The sequence below is a fragment of the Salvelinus namaycush genome, chromosome 9 (genome assembly GCF_016432855.1).
Source record: "Salvelinus namaycush isolate Seneca chromosome 9, SaNama_1.0, whole genome shotgun sequence".
NCBI lineage: Eukaryota > Metazoa > Chordata > Actinopteri > Salmoniformes > Salmonidae > Salvelinus > Salvelinus namaycush.
In genome coordinates, this window is record NC_052315.1 from 35,071,615 (window position 1) to 35,092,426 (window position 20,812).

At 41.0% G+C, this 20,812-nt stretch overlaps 1 pseudogene; it reads right to left on the minus strand.

Annotated features, from left to right (window-relative positions):
- LOC120053260 overlaps nucleotides 1-18,363 on the minus strand; it is a 271,421-nt pseudogene extending 253,058 nt beyond the window's left edge.
- Between the last annotated feature and the right edge of the window lie 2,449 nt (nucleotides 18,364-20,812).

Consider the following 20,812-nt stretch of genomic DNA (forward strand, 5'->3'; position numbering starts at 1 on the left):
AAAGCACCAGCAGTGTGTACTGTATGTGTAGGTTAATAAAGCTCCAGCAGTGTGTACTGTATGTGTAGGTTAATAAAGCTCCAGCAGTGTGTACTGTATGTGTAGGTTAATAAAGCTCCAGCAGTGTGTACTGTATGTGCAGTTTAATAAAGCTCCAGCAGTGTGTACTGTATGTGCAGGTTAATAAAGCTCCAGCAGTGTGTACTGTATGTGTAGGTTAATAAAGCTCCAGCAGTGTGTACTGTATGTGTAGGTTAATAAAGCTCCAGCAGTGTGTACTGTATGTGTAGGTTAATAAAGCTCCAGCAGTGTGTACTGTATGTGCAGGTTAATAAAGCTCCAGCAGTGTGTACTGTATGTGCAGGTTAATAAAGCTCCAGCAGTGTGTACTGTATGTGCAGGTTAATAAAGCTCCAGCAGTGTGTACTGTATGTGCAGGTTAATAAAGCTCCAGCAGTGTGTACTGTATGTGTAGTTTAATAAAGCTCCAGCAGTGTGTACCGTATGTGCAGGTTAATAAAGCTCCAGCAGTGTGTACTGTATGTGCAGGTTAATAAAGCTCCAGCAGTGTGTACTGTATGTGCAGGTTAATAAAGCTCCAGCAGTGTGTACTGTATGTGCAGGTTAATAAAGCTCCAGCAGTGTGTACTGTATGTGTAGGTTAATAAAGCTCCAGCAGTGTGTACTGTATGTGTAGGTTAATAAATCTCCAGCAGTGTGTACTGTATGTGTAGGTTAATAAAGCTCCAGCAGTGTGTACTGTATGTGTAGGTTAATAAAGCTCCAGCAGTGTGTACTGTATGTGTAGGTTAATAAAGCTCCAGCAGTGTGTACTGTATGTGCAGGTTAATAAAGCTCCAGCAGTGTGTACTGTATGTGCAGGTTAATAAAGCTCCAGCAGTGTGTACTGTATGTGCAGGTTAATAAAGCTCCAGCAGTGTGTACTGTATGTGCAATTTAATAAAGCTCCAGCAGTGTGTACTGTATGTGCAGGTTAATAAAGCTCCAGCAGTGTGTACTGTATGTGTAGTTTAATAAAGCTCCAGCAGTGTGTACCGTATGTGCAGGTTAATAAAGCTCCAGCAGTGTGTACTGTATGTGCAGGTTAATAAAGCTCCAGCAGTGTGTACTGTATGTGCAGGTTAATAAAGCTCCAGCAGTGTGTACTATATGTGCAGGTTAATAAAGCTCCAGCAGTGTGTACTGTATGTGTAGGTTAATAAAGCTCCAGCAGTGTGTACTGTATGTGCAGGTTAATAAAGCTCCAGCAGTGTGTACTGCATGTTTAGGTTAATAAAGCTCCAGCAGTGTGTACTGTATGTGCAGGTTAATAAAGCTCCAGCAGTGTGTACTGTATGTGTAGGTTAATAAAGCTCCAGCAGTGTGTACTGTATGTGCAGGTTAATAAAGCTCCAGCAGTGTGTACTGTATGTGCAGGTTAATAAAGCTCCAGCAGTGTGTACTGTATGTGTAGGTTAATAAAGCTCCAGCAGTGTGTACTGTATGTGCAGGTTAATAAAGCTCCAGCAGTGTGTACTGTATGTGCAGGTTAATAAAGCTCCAGCAGTGTGTACTGTATGTGTAGGTTAATAAAGCTCCAGCAGTGTGTACTGTATGTGCAGGTTAATAAAGCTCCAGCAGTGTGTACTGTATGTGCAGGTTAATAAAGCTCCAGCAGTGTGTACTGTATGTGTAGTTTAATAAAGCTCCAGCAGTGTGTACCGTATGTGCAGGTTAATAAAGCTCCAGCAGTGTGTACTGTATGTGCAGGTTAATAAAGCTCCAGCAGTGTGTACTGTATGTGCAGGTTAATAAAGCTCCAGCAGTGTGTACTGTATGTGCAGGTTAATAAAGCTCCAGCAGTGTGTACTGTATGTGCATGTTAATAAAGCTCCAGCAGTGTGTACTGTATGTGCAGGTTAATAAAGCTCCAGCAGTGTGTACTGTATGTGCAGGTTAATAAAGCTCCAGCAGTGTGTACTGTATGTGCAGGTTAATAAAGCTCCAGCAGTGTGTACTGCATGTTTAGGTTAATAAAGCTCCAGCAGTGTGTACTGTATGTGCAGGTTAATAAAGCTCCAGCAGTGTGTACTGTATGTGTAGGTTAATAAAGCTCCAGCAGTGTGTACTGTATGTGCAGGTTAATAAAGCTCCAGCAGTGTGTACTGTATGTGCAGGTTAATAAAGCTCCAGCAGTGTGTACTGTATGTGCAGGTTAATAAAGCTCCAGCAGTGTGTACTGTATGTGTAGGTTAATAAAGCTCCAGCAGCTGTATGAGGCTGACAGCCTTGCTGGCCTTGGAGACGTTTCTACAGGCCAGGATCACATGGGCCCCATGGAGGGCAAACGACTTGGCTGTCTCAAAACCTACACACAGACGGAGGGAGGGAGGGAGGGAGGGAGGGAGGGAGGGAGGGAGGGTGGAAGCAGAAAAGAGTGAGACAGGGAGAGGAGGGAGACAGAGTAATGCTTTAAAGATGAGTTATTTTGGGAGATAATGTAGAGATACTCAGGGCAGTTGACTGTGAAGGGGTAAAAGATGGGTTAGAATCCATATCTATGTTGCATATAATTTATATCACTGAGGAGGGAGCCAAAGGGTCGACTGGGGAAAGTTAATCATGTCTCTGTGAAGTGATGACACTGATTGAATTAATGTGGTTCAGGGCTTCACCCGCTAGTCCCCGATACAGTTATAGGAAACCAACCACAAGCCATCTCAGAAGGTATCACTATCATCTGACTGTACTGAGAGAAACATGGAGATTCATATTGGTTGGAGTGGTAATGTGGTATCAATTATACTAGCAATAATAACAATGATGTTGATGATATGGTTAACAACGGAAGTTATAGAGAAGACAACTAGAAAATCAGAACCATTCAAATGACTTGAGAAGAACTTCCATATCAAACCTTGGTGTGATATTCTAGCACTTCAAAGACTGACTGATAAGAACATTTTTGACATAAAAAGTTGTTCTGATAGGAACTGGATTTATCCAACTCATGTAGTCACGATAAAACTAACAAAAAAAACAAGATAGAGACGGAAGTTATTTTCCAAGTTTCCAGTCTAAATGGGTCATTTCAACCCAGAGGTAGATTTCATTTACAAGATTAACTTTTACTTAAATCATATATTTATTTCTTGTTAAGAAGTCGATATTAACAGCGTGCAATAAACCGTTCAGTATCCACTCATTTACACATCTTTAATAAACAGAAACAGACACACACACACGTAGAGTGGTGAGTGACAGACCGATAGGGCAGGTTTGTGCACACTAAGTGGTTGTGGCGGAGAGGAGCAGAGAGGAGGCACGGCAGACAGCCAGTATCACAGGCAGCGTGGATTAAAACCAACCGGTAATTAGATTAGGTCTTAATCTGATTTTCATTAAGTGGAGACCTAGGAGGCCTAATTGTGAGTGGAGTGTTAAATAGTAATATCTATTAAAACTGTAAATTGGAGTGGGATTGGAGGGGCTCTCTGACAACTGAAGCATGGAATTAAATTATATGACACCTTACTAGGAGTAAGAGAGAGAGAGCGCTGCCTGTGCTAATGGTCCCCTCACAATAATAACTACATGAAAGAAGTGGAAGAGTTGCACTCTGACGTTTGGATAAAAATAGTAAATAAACACTTTTGAAAAAGTGTTTGAACAGGCATACTTACATACCAAGTGTACTCTATCTATTTCTCTCCTCCACCCCCCCTGCAGTTAAAATACAATGTGAGAATTATTACATAATATGTGAAAGTTTCTCAAACAATATCTGATTTACGTTAAACAAAGAACCGGAAAGCAACAAACCCAAGGTTGGACATAAACTTACAAATTATAAACAGCAATCAGAACAGGACGGCAGGCAGGCATGCATGCTACAGCTTAAACAACGATTATTCCATCCTGTCTAAATTGAACAAGAACACTGGCAGCTGGGTAAACAACGCCACCTCACACTCACTTGTTGTGTGTACCAAGCATGAAAGTGAAATTAATCGACACCAGTGTTTTCCATAATGGAGTACAAATTAGAATTTGGCAGCAACAACAACAACATGGGCGAGGGAGCTGTGTTTTCTTCATGACAAATAACAAGGACTTGACATTAATTGTGAAATAACGAGAATGACGTTGGTTTACAGAGGCTTCCCGCCCTCACGCCTGTGTTTCCCTTGGTGCCGAGATTAGTTCCTGGTCAGGTGAACAACAGGGGAGGTTATTTAGCGTGGCACCCAGACTGTAGAACATGACAGGAGGTCAGGCTGAGGTGTGTTCTACTCAGGGATATAAAGAGGCCATGTAATACTCCTCAGCAAGCGTTTAGAGGGAAACACAAAGCACATTTTTCGGGCTGGTTACCCAGACCCAGATGAAGCCTACTCCAGGATTAAAAAGCATTCTCAATGGAGAAGTTTCCTTAACAGTGCTTATAATCCAGACTACCAGCAAATGAGGACCAGAGAGTTACAGCAACTTTGCTCAGATTCACAGCCTCCATCATTATAATACTGTATTACTACTGTATTGTATAACCAGTGTGAAATCTCTATGAACCAGTGGGTGGATGCTCTGCATGGTACATTAGGATCCTGGCCATCCTGATATCCCCAATAATGAGTGTGATTTAACGCTCTGTTTGTCCATATTCCCTCCGTACACAGGTGTATTGGCTCAGCCTAATGAGATCATTACCAGTAAACCTGTTTATTTGGCAAATGGAAAAACAACTCTACATCTGCGTCCAAAGGAGCATTTAAGTAAAATGAGTTGTGTTGATTTGGGCAAAAAGAGCTCAAATCAGATTCTCTCCCTCCCTCCCTCTCAAACAGATTGGTGCCTCCTCCACACCTGCTCTTATGAGCGCTCTAATTCTCCTCCATTCCAACTGCAGCCCTTCCATTAGTCCCAGGGAGGTGGTGTCACCCCAAAAGTGGGATGTATGGTTTGTAATTACAGCCCAGGGGTGAGTTGTTCCAACTGAGAGGCCTGGAGTGCTTCTATTACCCCTGGCCTGGCCCCTCTTAACCCCCACCTTGCCCCACACACTCCCCTCATGCTCCACATTGCATGGCCTTTCACACACACCTCCATGACCCCTCCCCACTCCCCCTGTGACCACCTACAACTCCCACCGCAATCTCTCATCAAGACCTCCCATCACACTGGTCACCTCAGCCTTTACTTTACCTTTACACACACAGACAGACTTCATCATGGCCTCCAATAACACCGGTCAACCCTGTCCCTACGGTAACAGGTTACACACACACACATCACTGTCATCAAAATCCGCCCTCCCCTTCCCGTAGCTTTCATCTCATCATCCCCACACTGTAAACCCGATGGGTCTATAAACTACTTGACTACACACAATAACCCAGTAGCCTTTCATTTGATTCCACTGAGGGGCTTTAAGCACATATATGTATTCCATCCTCTCTCTAACCATTCCAGTTAAATTATATTAGAGCTGTAATCATTATCGAACCCTCCTGGCCTCCAGCGCAATTCCCTCACATGTTACACCAGTTTGGGTCTGCGTTGTGAATTTGATCCAAGGTTAATAAAGTTGAATAATTTGACTAACCAACCATAACTGGTTCTCATTATGAAGCCAATAAACATCTTCCTCAGAGAGGACATGAAATGCCTGTTGTAAAGCTCAATTTCCTCAGTTAGAATAACACCAGTTATCTCCAAGGAGGAGACAGAGGACTTTACACAAGAGATTGTCCCACAGTGAAGATGTATACATACACGCAAGCTTGTTTGCACAAATACAGTGTATACACACACACACAGACCCACACCCATTACAAACTTGCGCTGCATGCCCCCGTCTCCAGGAGCATCTTCTTATGCATCTACTTCCTCCTAGTCAATCCCAGTATGAATAATGAATCCCCTCCTTACCAAGCAGTGGGTTTAACGCATGGCTGGGCCACTCTTTAAGGGCTCCTTATTCACAAACAGCAGTGGTGCAGTAAATACCAGGGCTTTGCTGCCAATTTAATGGCAGTTATGTTTGACAAATCTGCCTCAATCTAATGCTCCATCACAAAGCCTGGCATTGGGCTTAATCTGCACACTGAGCCTCACTCCTCTCTGCTCCGCAACTGGCTGCATCAGTTTAGTGATATGTCCTTCCAGAGAGAGGAGAAAGCAGGCCTAGCTCATAATCCACACAACACAGGGATCAACACAAACACTGAACAATGACACTCTTTCATGAATAACAAATAACATTTAAAGACCTAAAACACTAAGGGAATGATGTTCAGAGATAGAGATATATGCTACATCTTTCAGTCCCTAATACCTTGTTATTCACTAGTTGTCCCTCCTTCTAACTCTCCTCTGCTTCTTACTGTGACATTGATCCACCACCAACACCATGTGAAATTCACAGCATGAATGAGACAGGGGGCTTTCCCAGGTCTCTCTCACACACACACACACACACACACACACACACACACACACACACACACACACACACACACACACACACACACACACACACACACACACACACACACGCACACACACACACACACACACACGCACACACATACACGCACACACACACACGCACACACACACACGCACACACACACACGCACACACACACACACACACGCACACACACACGCGCGACTGGGGAAAGCTATTTAGATACAATTCTCAGCTTGTTCAGACACTTTAGACAAAGTACCACAACCGTAAACCAGCAATCTAAAATGTCCTCTATAAAATCTTGCAATTCATGTCCAATTGAAATCAAACCACAAATCATGCACACAAAAAATCTATGTTATCCCAGTGAAATGAAATGTTCAGCAAACGTTAGAAATTAAACGTACATCTTAATAAAAAATAAATGAATCAAACTGATAAAAAATAATAAGAATTCAATAATCCTTTTACAGAAGTCTTATTTGTGGAGCCCGTCCTGATGGATATGGATGGGTTGCATGTAGTCCTGCTGTAGTGAGACAGAGAGGGTCACTAGGACCATAACTAACCATTACTAAACCATATGTCATATTATCAAGTTAATAACATGACACCCCAGAGACCTACACTCCTCCCATGAGCACACACAGGCCCTACAGAGTATCTAGCGCACACATATAACACTATGTATGGATGTAGATATTCCATACAAATATATGCTTCGCCTCATTCACATGTTCTATTGTCAGTAGTGAAGATATGATAGAAACAGAACCTGTCACATGATGAGAATAGCCTTAACAGGTGTGAACATGCAGAGGACAAAGTGTTGACAGTTGTCAGGTTTAGTATTATGAAGCACTATCAATAAAACTTGTAATAAAAGTTTTTTTTAAAAGGTGACAACAATATTGATTGGCTCTCAGAATTTGAACAGAGGAGACTACCTTCCCCTGGACCATGCAGAACCGCTACAAATAATGCTAACAATCAGTGATGTAGTGGTAAAAAATATATATATATATAGGTGGGTAAACTGATCACCGGTTGCAGTGAAGAAAGTAACGCTCCCCATACTTTCAATGGATTTTTCCACAAAAGGTGGTTAATTAAACTGTTAGGCAAAACAAAAGGTGGTTAAACTGTTAGGCAAAACAAAAGATGGTTAAACTGTTAGGCAAAACAAAAGATGGTTAAACTGTTAGGCAAAACAAAAGATGGTTAAACTGTTAGGCAAAACAAAAGATGGTTAAACTGTTAGGCAAAACAAAAGATGGTTAAACTGTTAGGCAAAACAAAAGGTGGTTAAACTGTTAGGCAAAACAAAAGATGGTTAAACTGTTAGGCAAAACAAAAGATGGTTAAACTGTTAGGCAAAACAAAAGATGGTTAAACTGTTAGGCAAAACAAAAGATGGTTAAACTGTTAGGCAAAACAAAAGATGGTTAAACTGTTAGGCAAAACAAAAGATGGTTAAACTGTTAGGCAAAACAAAAGGTGGTTAAACTGTTAGGCAAAACAAAAGGTGGTTAAACTGTTAGGCAAAACAAAAGATGGTTAAACTGTTAGGCAAAACAAAAGATGGTTAAACTGTTAGGCAAAACAAAAGGTGGTTAAACTGTTAGGCAAAACAAAAGGTGGTTAAACTGTTAGGCAAAACAAAAGATGGTTAAACTGTTAGGCAAAACAAAAGGTGGTTAAACTGTTAGGCAAAACAAAAGGTGGTTAAACTGTTAGGCAAAACAAAAGGTGGTTAAACTGTTAGGCAAAACAAAAGGTGGTTAAACTGTTAAGCAAAACAAAAGATAGTTAAACTGTTAGGCAAAACAAAAGATGGTTAAACTGTTAGGCAAAACAAAAGATGGTTAAACTGTTAGGCAAAACAAAAGATGGTTAAACTGTTAGGCAAAACAAAAGGTGGTTAAACTGTTAGGCAAAACAAAAGATAGTTAAACTGTTAGGCAAAACAAAAGATGGTTAAACTGTTAGGCAAAACAAAGGGTGGTTAAACTGTTAGGCAAAACAAAAGATGGTTAAACTGTTAGGCAAAACAAAAGATGGTTAAACTGTTAGGCAAAACAAAAGATGGTTAAACTGTTAGGCAAAACAAAAGATGGTTAAACTGTTAGGCAAAACAAAAGATGGTTAAACTGTTAGGCAAAACAAAAGATGGTTAAACTGTTAGGCAAAACAAAAGATGGTTAAACTGTTAGGCAAAACAAAAGATGGTTAAACTGTTAGGCAAAACAAAAGGTGGTTAAACTGTTAGGCAAAACAAAAGGTGGTTAAACTGTTAGGCAAAACAAAAGGTGGTTAAACTGTTAGGCAAAACAAAAGATGGTTAAACTGTTTGGCAAAACAAAAGATGGTTAAACTGTTAGGCAAAACAAAAGATGGTTAAACAGTTAGGCAAAACAAAAGATGGTTAAACTGTTAGGCAAAACAAAAGATGGTTAAACTGTTAGGCAAAACAAAAGATGGTTAAACTGTTAGGCAAAACAAAAGATGGTTAAACTGTTAGGCAAAACAAAAGATGGTTAAACTGTTAGGCAAAACAAAAGGTGGTTAAACTGTTAGGCAAAACAAAAGATGGTTAAACTGTTAGGCAAAACAAAAGATGGTTAAACTGTTAGGCAAAACAAAAGGTGGTTAAACTGTTAGGCAAAACAAAAGATGGTTAAACTGTTAGGCAAAACAAAAGATGGTTAAACAGTTAGGCAAAACAAAAGATGGTTAAACAGTTAGGCAAAATAAAAGATGGTTAAACTGTTAGGCAAAACAAAAGATGGTTAAACTGTTAGGCAAAACAAACGGTGGTTAAACTGTTAGGCAAAACAAAAGATGGTTAAACTGTTAGGCAAAACAAAAGATGGTTAAACTGTTAGGCAAAACAAAAGGTGGTTAAACTGTTAGGCAAAACAAAAGATGGTTAAACTGTTAGGCAAAACAAAAGATGGTTAAACTGTTAGGCAAAACAAAAGGTGGTTAAAGTGTGTATACTTGTGTTTACCCTCTAGTTCTCCTTTGCTGCTCCCAGTGACAGTAGCCCTTTAAAGGAAGCATGAGTTTTTACTCACCAAAGTAACAACACAATGTGGTCAAATACTTAGTAACTTGGTTGTAGTCACGATCTGGTTACCTTCTTGTTGCAGTTTTACATATATATTAACTTATTTCTAGAGATCTTCTAAACTACCCACAATGCACTATTTATCAACGTCATATGGAAAATATACTCTGCATTAGCTAGCTAGAGCTGGCTAATGTTAGCCACTAGCCATGCAGACCGAGTGTTGGCAGAGGTGAGCTTCAATCCACCAATCACAAGGAGGTGTGATGTAAACAACCAATCAGATTTCCCACACGTGGGGGCCACATGATCCTGCTCGGCTGCTCTGCTCCTGCACCAGCAAGCTTGCCTTTGCCTCAAAAGGAACGTGGAAAATGTTTTCCTGCCTGCTCTAAATGTTTAGTAACTCGGCTGCTCTTCGTTTATTTTTCATCCTCCAATTTGTTTGGTCAACTTTTTGGCCTGTTCTCTGTGAAATAGGCTACCAGAGTTTTTCAACCTTGGCTTAGTACTAGCGTGCTACAGTAGCTGACTAACTGTGCTGTTGTGATAATTTCCATCTGCCTGGAGCCTTCCTCCAATCTCTGTCTTATTGTTGATGCTTCCCCTCGTTACCTGTGCCCAATGCCGCCTCTTGATTATTGCCTCTGGAATCAATCTACTTTGGATTTACCTCACTATATTGGATAAGCTGACCCTCCCTCGGCCTGTGAAATGGCCTCTCCTTCTGAAGCCCCTCTCTCCTTGGCGCTTCTTTGGTAGCTAACTCAGCCGTCAATCGGTAAGTCTCCGCTCTCTATAGCTTATATCTGCTGGCTTTTTTGTGTGTGTTCTGTGGGTTCCTACCTGTGCTAGACTAGTTGGTGTTGTTCTCTGGCTTACTACATACAGTTGAAGTCGGAAGTTTACATACATCTTAGCCAAATACATTTAAACTCAGTTTTTCACAATTCCTGACATTTAATCCTAGTAAAGAGTCCCTGTCTTAGGTCAGTTAGGATCACCACTTTATTTTAAGAATGTAAAATGTCAGAATGATATTAGAGAGAATGATTTATTTCAGATTTTATTTATTTCATCACATTCCCAGTGGGTCAGAAGTTTACATACACTCAATTAGTATTTGGTAGCATTGCCTTTAAATTATTTAACTTGGGTCAAACGTTTCATGTAGCCTTCCACAAGCTTCCCACAATAAGTTGGGTGAATTTTGGCCCATTCCTACTGACAGAGCTGGTGTAACTGAGTCAGGCTTGTAGGCCTCATTGCTCGCACACGCTTTTTCAGTTCTGCCCACAAATTTTCAATAGGATTGAGGTCAGGGCTTTGTGATGGACACTCCAATACCTTGACTTTGTTGTCAAGCCATTTTGCCACAACTTTGGAAGTATGCTTGGGGTCATTGTCCATTTTGAAGACCCATTTGCGACCAAGCTTTAACTTCCTGACTGATGTCTTGAGATGTTGCCTCAATATATCCACAATTTTCCGTCCTTATGATGCCATCTATTTTGTTTAGTGCACCAGTCCCTCCTGCTGCAAAGTACCCCCACAACATGATGCTGCCACCCCCGTGCTTCACGGTTGGGATGGTGTTCTTCGGCTTGCAGGCCTCCACCTTTTTCCTCCAAACATAATGATGGTCATTATGGTCAAACAGTTCTATTTTTGTTTCATCAGACGAGAGGACATTTCTCCAAAAAGTTTGATCTTTGTCCCCATGTGCAGTTGCAAACAGTAGTCTGGCTTTTTTATGAAGGTTTTGGAGCAGTGGCTTCTTCCTTGCTGAGCGGCCTTTCAGGTTATGTCAATATAGGACTCGTTTTACTGTGGATATAGATACTTTTGTACCTGTTTCCTCCAGCATCTTCACAAGGTCCTTTGCTGTTGTTCTGGGATTGATTTGCACTTTTTGCACCAAAGTACGTTCATCTCTAGGAGACAGAACGCGTCTCCTTCCTGAGTGGTATGACGGCTGCGTGGTCCCATGGTGTTTATACAAGCGCACTATTGTTTGTACAGATGAACGTGGTACCTTCAGGCCAGACTTGTGGAGGTCTACAAAAAAAATCCGGAGGTCTTGGCTGATTACTTTTGATTTTCCCATGATGTCAAGCAAAGAGGCACTGAGTTTGAAGGTAGGCCTTGAAATACATCCACAGGTAGACCTCCAATTGACTCAAATGATGTCAATTAGCCTATCAGAAGCTTCTAAAGCTATGACATCATTTTCTGGAATTTTCCAAGCTGTTTAAAGGCACAGTCAACTTAGTGTATGTAAACTTCTGACACACTGGAATTGTGATACAGTGAATTATGAGTCTGTAAACAATTGTTGGAAAAATGACTTGTTTCATGCACAAATAGATGTCCTAACAGACTTGCCAAAACTATAGTTTGTTAGCAAGAAATTTGTGGAGTGGTTGAAAAACGAGTTTTAATGACTGCAACCTAAGTGTATGTAAACTTCCGACTTCAACTGTAGCTATGTCAACCGTGGTAGTTGGCCAACTAGGCTAGTTAGCTGGCTAGGCTAGCTAGCAGGCTAAAATAACTAAGTTTAGCTGGCTGGCTGGCTTGCTAAGATAACTGCATATACTGGTAGCATTATTTTGTTTTAACTGGGTAGATGGTGTTATGTATTTCCAAAACGTTGGTTTATGCTAATGTAGTGGTAAGCAACTGGCTGACTCATGCAGTGCGAAAGTAATGTTAGCAGGCTGTTAGGACTAATGTTAGCAGGCTAGTAGGGCTAACGTTACCAGGCTAGTTGGCTAGCAACCATGCAAGCTGATTTGAAACAAGAAATTCAGAAAGTATTCGCTTGTAAGTTGGCTGACAATTTGATTGAAAACAGTGCAATAAGTGCTAATAAGTGAAAAAGCATTAGTACTAATAGTACTAATGATTTAGTTTAATTTGAAGTTATACACTTGAAGTTATTTCTGTTAGAGTTTACATTACAGGGAATAGGCTGGCTTGCCGGGTCCTCCATAGTACGTCACAACCAGCAAAAAACATTTTCCCGGCATGACTTCGGCATTCTTCGGTTTTATGTAATAACTAGAAAAATAGAAAAGTGAGGTGTAACTTCGCATTGGGACTTTTGATGGATATACTATGTTACATATACTATGCAAATCCATGTTACATGTGGTTACGTTTATGCTACCTACCCTTTAAAGACAAGCAGTACAGTGGAGTCTTGGCCTGTAATTACAGTAACTGTGTAGAGTTAGTTAGTTGAATGGAGGATAATGAAGGCTAGAGCAAGGGCTATTAATGGGGATGGATGGGATGCTTGAGTCAGGGTCACAGTCACTACAGGATCAATGGTACACATACAGGTGGACCGGAGGGCTAGAGAACACTACCTTTACACAGAGAGAGAGAGAGAGAGAGAGAGACAGAGAGAGGGAAAGAGAGAGAGAGAGGGAAAGAGAGAGAGATAGGGGGAAAGAGAGAGAGACAGTGACCATTCATTTCCATTACTGCAATTAAAGACACAATAGGGGTTCTTACTAGTTTTTAAATTACAAAGGAGGGAGGGAGAAAAGAAGACTAATGCTGTGAATACAGAACAGTGATCACATTAACGAGACGCACCACAGTCCTGTATCACCTTCCAGCAATATTACCAGCGCCTATTCAGGCCTGTTCACAAAACCATACCGCATTACATTTCATGCATAAATGGCCTCATATATGTACATTCCCCATGCATTAAGAGCTAAATTAACACAGTAAAATGGAAACATGTAATTTAAATAATAGCCCGCTAACGTTATAGTGAAAAATAAATGTCATCGTATTGCCTGTTGAAACAATCCCCTTGACCAAATGAATGGGCACTATTGATGCAATTAAAATTCCCACTGTGTCTAGTCAATTGGCATAAGCACATTTCACACATAGGCCATGGGGATGTCAAGAGAGCTCGCTACTGGTGGCAATTACTATTGGCATACTGTTCATTATAGCAGATTAATTAATATACAGTACACTGGGAGAAAAGTGGAGGATAAAGGTACATGTAAATGTGTGTTCATTAGACATTGACACTTCAGAAAAAACATTGAACTGTAGACAATATTAGTAATAATAATAATATCAATGGGTTATTTTGTTTAGAATTGTGTCTGATACTTTTTGATAATTTTAACTGAAAAACAAAAACTCCCCGTCACTGAGGAAAATAAACTAAAGACAGGGCTCAATGCATCACAGTTATTCAGAATCAATGGACCAACAGTGAAACCTATAGTTAAAATATCAAAGTGTATTTTTGATAGATTATATAGTCTGTATCTTAAAGCGGCAATCTGCAGTTCGAACAATAACGATGCCACCAGCCACTGATTTGGTAAACATCTGAGGGATGGGGGTAGAGAAATGTAACCACTCAAATTCATAGATAGAGCTATGGACACAAGGACTGACCATTCATGATTTCAAAATTATAGTTTTACCATGTTTTGAGGCTATACAGTGTTTGTTTATATTTAAATTGTTTACAAACCAAAAACAAAATAAAACAGGCTTATATTTTGGGTTCTGATGGGGTACAACAGTTAAACTAAGCTCATTAAGCATTTATAAGTTATATTCATCAAGAGGTACTGGGTATATATATCAATAATTCATATGTCCAAAAATGGATGTACCAATCACAGATTGCCCCTTTAAGAGAAACAAAAGGACCGATGTGTGTAAAACTCAGTGTACTATTCTGATCGCCACATTCCATCTGAAAGAGCTTCTGTGCCCTCTTGTGGACAAAAAAAACAAACACCATCTCACTCACTGGAAAGTGTCTTGGCAAGAGGACTATAAACTAAATCAGCTTTATCCAGTTGACAATAGGTATTTTGTGACAGTAGGCCTATATTTTTTGCATTTGACTAGTCCATTCTTACGTGGTAAAAGTTGTTTCCCTCGAATGACTTCAACGTGATAGCCAGAGTCTTGTATTTTGTTCTAGACTATGTGTTCCTTGTTGTTTTGTTCCATCTTGAGAACAACGGGTACAAACTTGACAGTGGTGCAGAACCCCTGGCCCAAAGTAATATATATATATATATATATATATTAAAATGTCATTAAGGATGGGAAGCTAAGTGCTGAGAAAGTCTGCAACCTCTCCTGTTCAGTCAGTCGGAAGTCTTGACCATTATAAATCTGAAAACAACAACACTGTAGTGATATACTCACTCCATTTGCAAAGCCAGAACTAGGAAGAGGAATGATTTGAATATAAAGACAATTAACGATTTTATGTTTGTTTAATTTCCCTTGCGCTGTCATTATCTCCCTGCAACTGAAGCGGTGACTGTGGATGAATAGCTTCTACTTGTGCTAATTTACACAGAGATGAAGAGGAAATGCATTTGTTTCCAAGGCCATTATACAGTGAGCCATGCAATTGCTCGCAACAAATGGCCGTCATTCATTACAGTTAACAATGACATCCAATTCAGCTCAATTAATGAACTTCAATACAATCATGTTGGGTAATCATGTTGGGAATGATTTGTTCAGTGTAAGTGTATCATTTTGGAGGTTAATGTTGATGAATGCCTGGTTTTAAAGAGATACAATTAAGCTTTGGCTTGCAGGGGGAAGACAGAGAAGCACTGTCGGGACTGGACTAAAAAGACTGCGGTGCAATACCCCCACCTAGTGGTGAAATAATGAAGGTGCACTTCCTAACTATCAAGGCATAAATACAGTAAGTTAATTACACACAGACACATGTGCACTGCACACACACAGTGCTAAACTCACCGATGCCAGAGTTGCCCCCGGTGATGAGGACCACCCTGTCTGAGAGGTTGCAACCCTGCAGGATCTCCAGGGCTGCTGTGTTACTGTCGTAACGCTTCGGCTTCACCAGCACATCCTCCACCGTGAATGCCTGCCGTGGGTCAAAGTAGGTATTCCTCTTGTTAATGTGACTGTTAGGGAAGGGGGAAAGGGAGAGGGAAGCATGAAGGAGAGAGCAAATGAGGGGCGGGGAGTAAGTTTCATGTTGTATGAACTTGCGATAACTATTAAGCTAAGTGGTTGTAAGCATGCTCCGAGAGGTCTCTCTCTACCGAAACAAGGCCTCATGAACAGTCTCAGGCAGGCAGTGGGGCATAGATAGGCTGCTCACAGCCATGGGTCAAAAGACTTTACACTGCTATTTACCTGGTATTAAATAGGAAATGCACAAACAATTGCTACATTCTGGTACATTCTTATATGAAATGGTGCTCATTGGAATGAATCCCAAAGAAACAAACAAGTAATTAGGTTGTCACTGTGTAATTATCATGTTACCTTGTAATTTATTAGTAAATGCCTGGTAAATGTATGTACTGTCAAATAAAGTGATTATTTTCATTTTTTACTGCCACGCCTTAGCTTGCTAGTTGTTCAGGATATCAGGAAAAGAGGATCTGTCCTTTATCGTCTGTCTCCTGCTCCCATCCACATGGTGGATCTGTGGGGAAGAAAACCCTCCTGTTAGACTCCTCAAGCCATTCAGAAGCAATATTCATACCATTAACTCAATATCTGTTACTGAGTGCCATCCTAACAGAAGGATAACTCTACAATTGCAGAATGATATTTATCAGTGTTTTAACCTCTCACTATGAACATTCGAGTGCACCCAGTTCCATAAGAAAATCTGGTGAGTCTTGGACACATTAGGTTGGGTCTAGGGATGCAAATGTCGGTCAATTTTCCTGCGGATTATCTGATCCTCATTAACCGGTCAACAAACGGCTAAAAAAAATTCTAACGGTAAAATAACTTGACCAACAGAAAACACTATCAGAGATCTGAAACCTCTGGCTTCGCCTCTTCCTCTCTGCTACTATGCATGCATACAAGGACCGGGCATTTTTCATTAATAAGAGCGTAATGAAAACATGCAACAATAGTAAGCCTATCGTCTTACTGTCAACAGGCTATAATTGAAGATGCAACTCCTGTAATGAAGCCGCTAATAAAATGTCATTTTGAAACATTTGCCAAAAATGCAATCGCGGAAAACACGGTTCTAAACCGCGCACTAAATGCGAGCAGTTCCATATGTGAGATGAAAATCTCCGTTAAATTTAGAAAGAGGGGGAATCTAATAGCAACTACTATGATCGGTTGCGAATATGACAAGGATTGTGCATTTGGCTTCTGGACAACGAAAGAAAGTTCATATGAAAACCAATATAACAGGAGAGAAATGCTGGTTAATGGCAAGAGGAAGTCTTTATAAAATAATTGCCTCCGCGTATCTATGGATGGATTTTTGCAAGGTAAGGCGTTCAGGTTTGAAACAATTATACTGCCTCAAACTCACATTGCAAAGTGGTGGGTGACGTGCTGATAGTCAACGGTTGGCAGGCTATAGCATATGCATCCGAATGGGAGGCGCGCTTTACGAGTTGAGAAATAAAAATAACACATTTTTAATCATGGCATTCGAAATTGTTATTTGTTGCTCAATGGCTGGTCTTACAAAAGCAGGTTTCACTCCAGTAGCCTACAGACTTTTTGAGTAGTTACTCTCACGCTGTCTGACAGATGGTAGCATCTATGCTCTGTATGCTGTGCGCGTGATACCTGAAATGCGTGACGATTAACGAAAATACCCACGCGCCAATTTAATTCTACACAATTGTGGAAATTAACCTATAGACCGATAAGCATTACGGGTCAAATTTATTTTCGGTTGCTAATAGATTAACGGTTAACCGTTAACATCCTTAGTTGGGTCCAATGTGCACAAGTAATGACCATTACACACACGCTTGCAAAAAGGCTTATTGAAGGTGGGATGTACAGTAAGAGGTGGGTGGGTATAAGAGAACAGTTGGGAATGGGGTCAGACTGGACAGTTACCCGAAACCTCCAGCACAGTGCCTCTTCTGCCCTGTCTTGGGATGATACCACAGTCTTAATTTCCTCATGACTGTGTAGAGAGGGAAACATGTAGAGGGGGGGGGGGGGGGGTCCATCAAACTTGCTAACTGTTACTGTTAGCAACTGGGAGGGAGACATGTAGAGGGGGGGTCCATCAAACTATCTAACTGTTGCTGTTAGCAACTGGGAGGGAGACATGTAGAGGGGGGGTCCATCAAACTATCTAACTGTTGCTGTGTAGTAACTGAGAGGGAGACATGTAGAGGGGGGGTCCATCAAACTATCTAACTGTTGCTGTGTAGTAACTGAGAGGGAAACATGTAGAGGGGGGGGGGGGGTCCATCAAACTTGCTAACTGTTACTGTTAGCAACTGGGAGGGAGACATGTAGAGGGGGGGTCCATCAAACTATCTAACTGTTACTGTTAGCAACTGGGAGGGAGACATGTAGAGGGGGGGGGTCCATCAAACTATCTAACTGTTGCTGTGTAGTAACTGAGAGGGAGACATGTAGAGGGGGGGTCCATCAAACTATCTAACTGTTGCTGTTTAGTAACTGGGAGGGAGACATGTAGAGGGGGGGTCCATCAAACTATCTAACTGTTGCCGTTAGTAATTAACTGCATCAAAACAAAGCTTCTCTGCCCTATTGTTGTGGGCGATATTGAATAGATAAGGCTAGTATGTTCAAGGACTGGTTTATGGCAAGGATAACACTGCCATAAAAGCAAGCGGCGCTGGTGGTGGTTGAGACCGTAGAAATAGAATGGTTCATTGAAACTCTACGCAATAGTTCATTTTCCCTTACTTCGCATAGTAAACCCATCCATCCCTCGAAGATCTCTCTTCCCATCCTGGAGGCAACTCATCTTCACTGTCTGTATCATCCATTCCAGCATACTTTAAAGCTGTCATCGCCCGTGTTCCTTACGAATACAGAGCTACAGAAAAAAATCCAAAAGAAATGCTAATCTATATTTTTGCAGAAGCGAAGGAGCCTTGAAAACCAAAATACACGTTATTATAAGCCTGCCTCAGCACTTCCGCATCAATACTGTGACGATTCTCATGTCTGCGAAGTGTTTGGGTAATGAAGTCCTGCAAGAGTAAAGTGAGGGGATTCGATTATCTGCCCCGGGTTACCAATTTTGTGAGGAGTTTCTTAAGGGAAGGGTGATTGCATTCGTTTTGGAATTGGCTGCCTCCTAGGGGTGAGCCAGGTGACCCGTTCAAAGCCCACGGGGAAGTCGGCTCAAAACAAAAGCATATTGTTTTTAAACGTGTGCATGTTTTTCTCTGACAAAACAAACACTGATTCAAAGGGGGGGTGGCAGATTTTTAAACTCTTTGCTGTTAGGATACAGATACGTATCCTCAATGAAAGGAGGGGAGGACACTCTTCTGTTTGCCTACTGATGAATTGACACACTCATCGGTTTCTGGGTCACAGAGGAGAGAAGATGGTCTTTTGTCAAACGAGAATCTCCCATAACATGCACAGTTTGAGCTACTCCAGGAAGTGACGTTGCAGTCTAGCTCAGCGCTGCCCCCTCTCATTGAGTAACTCAAGTTAAAGGCCGACCGGGTTAATGCAGGCTGCCATTAGCAACTAAATTAATTATCCTTATACTTCTTCTGTGTGAATTTTAAAAAATTCTGAATAATCGGTTCAAAGACATACATCTGGTGTATTAAAAGCAGTTATTGGTACCATGATTGTCTTCTAAAAATGTTTTATAAAAGATTGCAATTTTTCTTTGAAGCTTTGAATGGCTGGTCATGGCTCACATCAACACCACATCCCAGACACACTAAACCCACTCCAATTCGCATACCGCTCCAACAGATGCACAGATGACGCAATCTCTATTGCACTCCACACTGCCCTTTCCCAGTTGGACAAAAGGAACGCCAACGTCAGAATGCTGTTCTTTGACTACAGCTCAGCGTTCAACACCATAGTGCCTTCCAAGCTCAAAAATGTTCCAAGACTCCAGCCAGCCAAGTCATAACTGTTCTCTCTGCTCCCGCACGACAAACCATACCAATACACCAAGTCTGGAACCAGCAGGACCCTGAACAGCTTCTACCCCCAAGCCATAAGACTGAAAAATAGTTAGTCCAGGTAGCTATTTGGTTAACTATTTGCATTGACCCTTTTTGCACTAACTATTTTGACTCATCACATACGCTGCTGCTACCGTTTACCATCTGTCCGTGAGAGACTGACCAGGTGAATATAGGTGAAAGCTATGATCCCTTATTGATGTCACTTGTTAAATCCACTTCAATCAGTGTAGATGAAGGGGAGGAGACAGGTTAAAGAAGGATTTTTAAGCCTTGAGACAACTGAGACATGGGTTGTGTGTATCATTCAGAGGGTGAATGGGCAAGACAAACCATTTAAGTGCCTTTGAATGAGGTATGGAAGTAGGTGCCAGGCACACCGGTTTGTGTCAAGAACTGAAATGTTGCTGGGTTTTTCACACTCAACAGTTTCCCATGTGTATCAAGAATGGTCCACCACCCAAAGGACATCCAGCCAACTTGACACAACTGGAGGAAGCATTGGAGTCAACATAGGCCAGCATCCCTGTGGAACGCTTTCGATACCTTGTAGAGTCCATGCCCTGACAAATTGAGACAGTTCTGATGGCAAAAGGGGGTGCAACTCAATATTAGGAAGGTGTTCCTGTTTTGTACACTCAGTGTATATAGTCAAGTTATCGTGACTCATTATGTATCTGTTATTACTTTTAGTATTACGTGTTTTACTTTTCTATTATTTCTCTATTTTCTTTCTGTCTGCATTGTTGGGAAGCACCCTTAAGTAAGCATTTCACTGTTAGTCCACACCTGTTGTTTACGAAGCATGTGACATCCTGAAGAGATCCTGGACCTCATCCTCTACATCCTGAAGAGGACTTCCACAGTTTCCCTCCTGCTGACCTTTTCCTCCTGTGGACTGAATCCCTGTATGTCTGATGTTTAATTCTGCGTGCATCTAAACATAAGTGCCTTGAGATCTATATCATATTATGTGGAGCTAAGTTTTGTGGTTTATTGTGTACAATTACCATGTGGTGAGCTTATTAGCTAGCTCGTGCTCCTGCTAGCGTTAGCACTATTGTAAGCATTTTGCATTGGAATGCATGAGCATTTAGCATGACTGTTAGCGATTAGCCGTTTATCAACATTGCTCATATTCTATATATACCGTACCAGTCAAAGGTTCTGACACAAATACTCATTCAAGGGTTTTCTTTATTTTTATTATTTTCTACATTGTAGACTAATAGTGAAGACATCAAAACTATGAAATAACACATGGAATCATGTAGTAACCAAAAAAGTGTTAAACAAA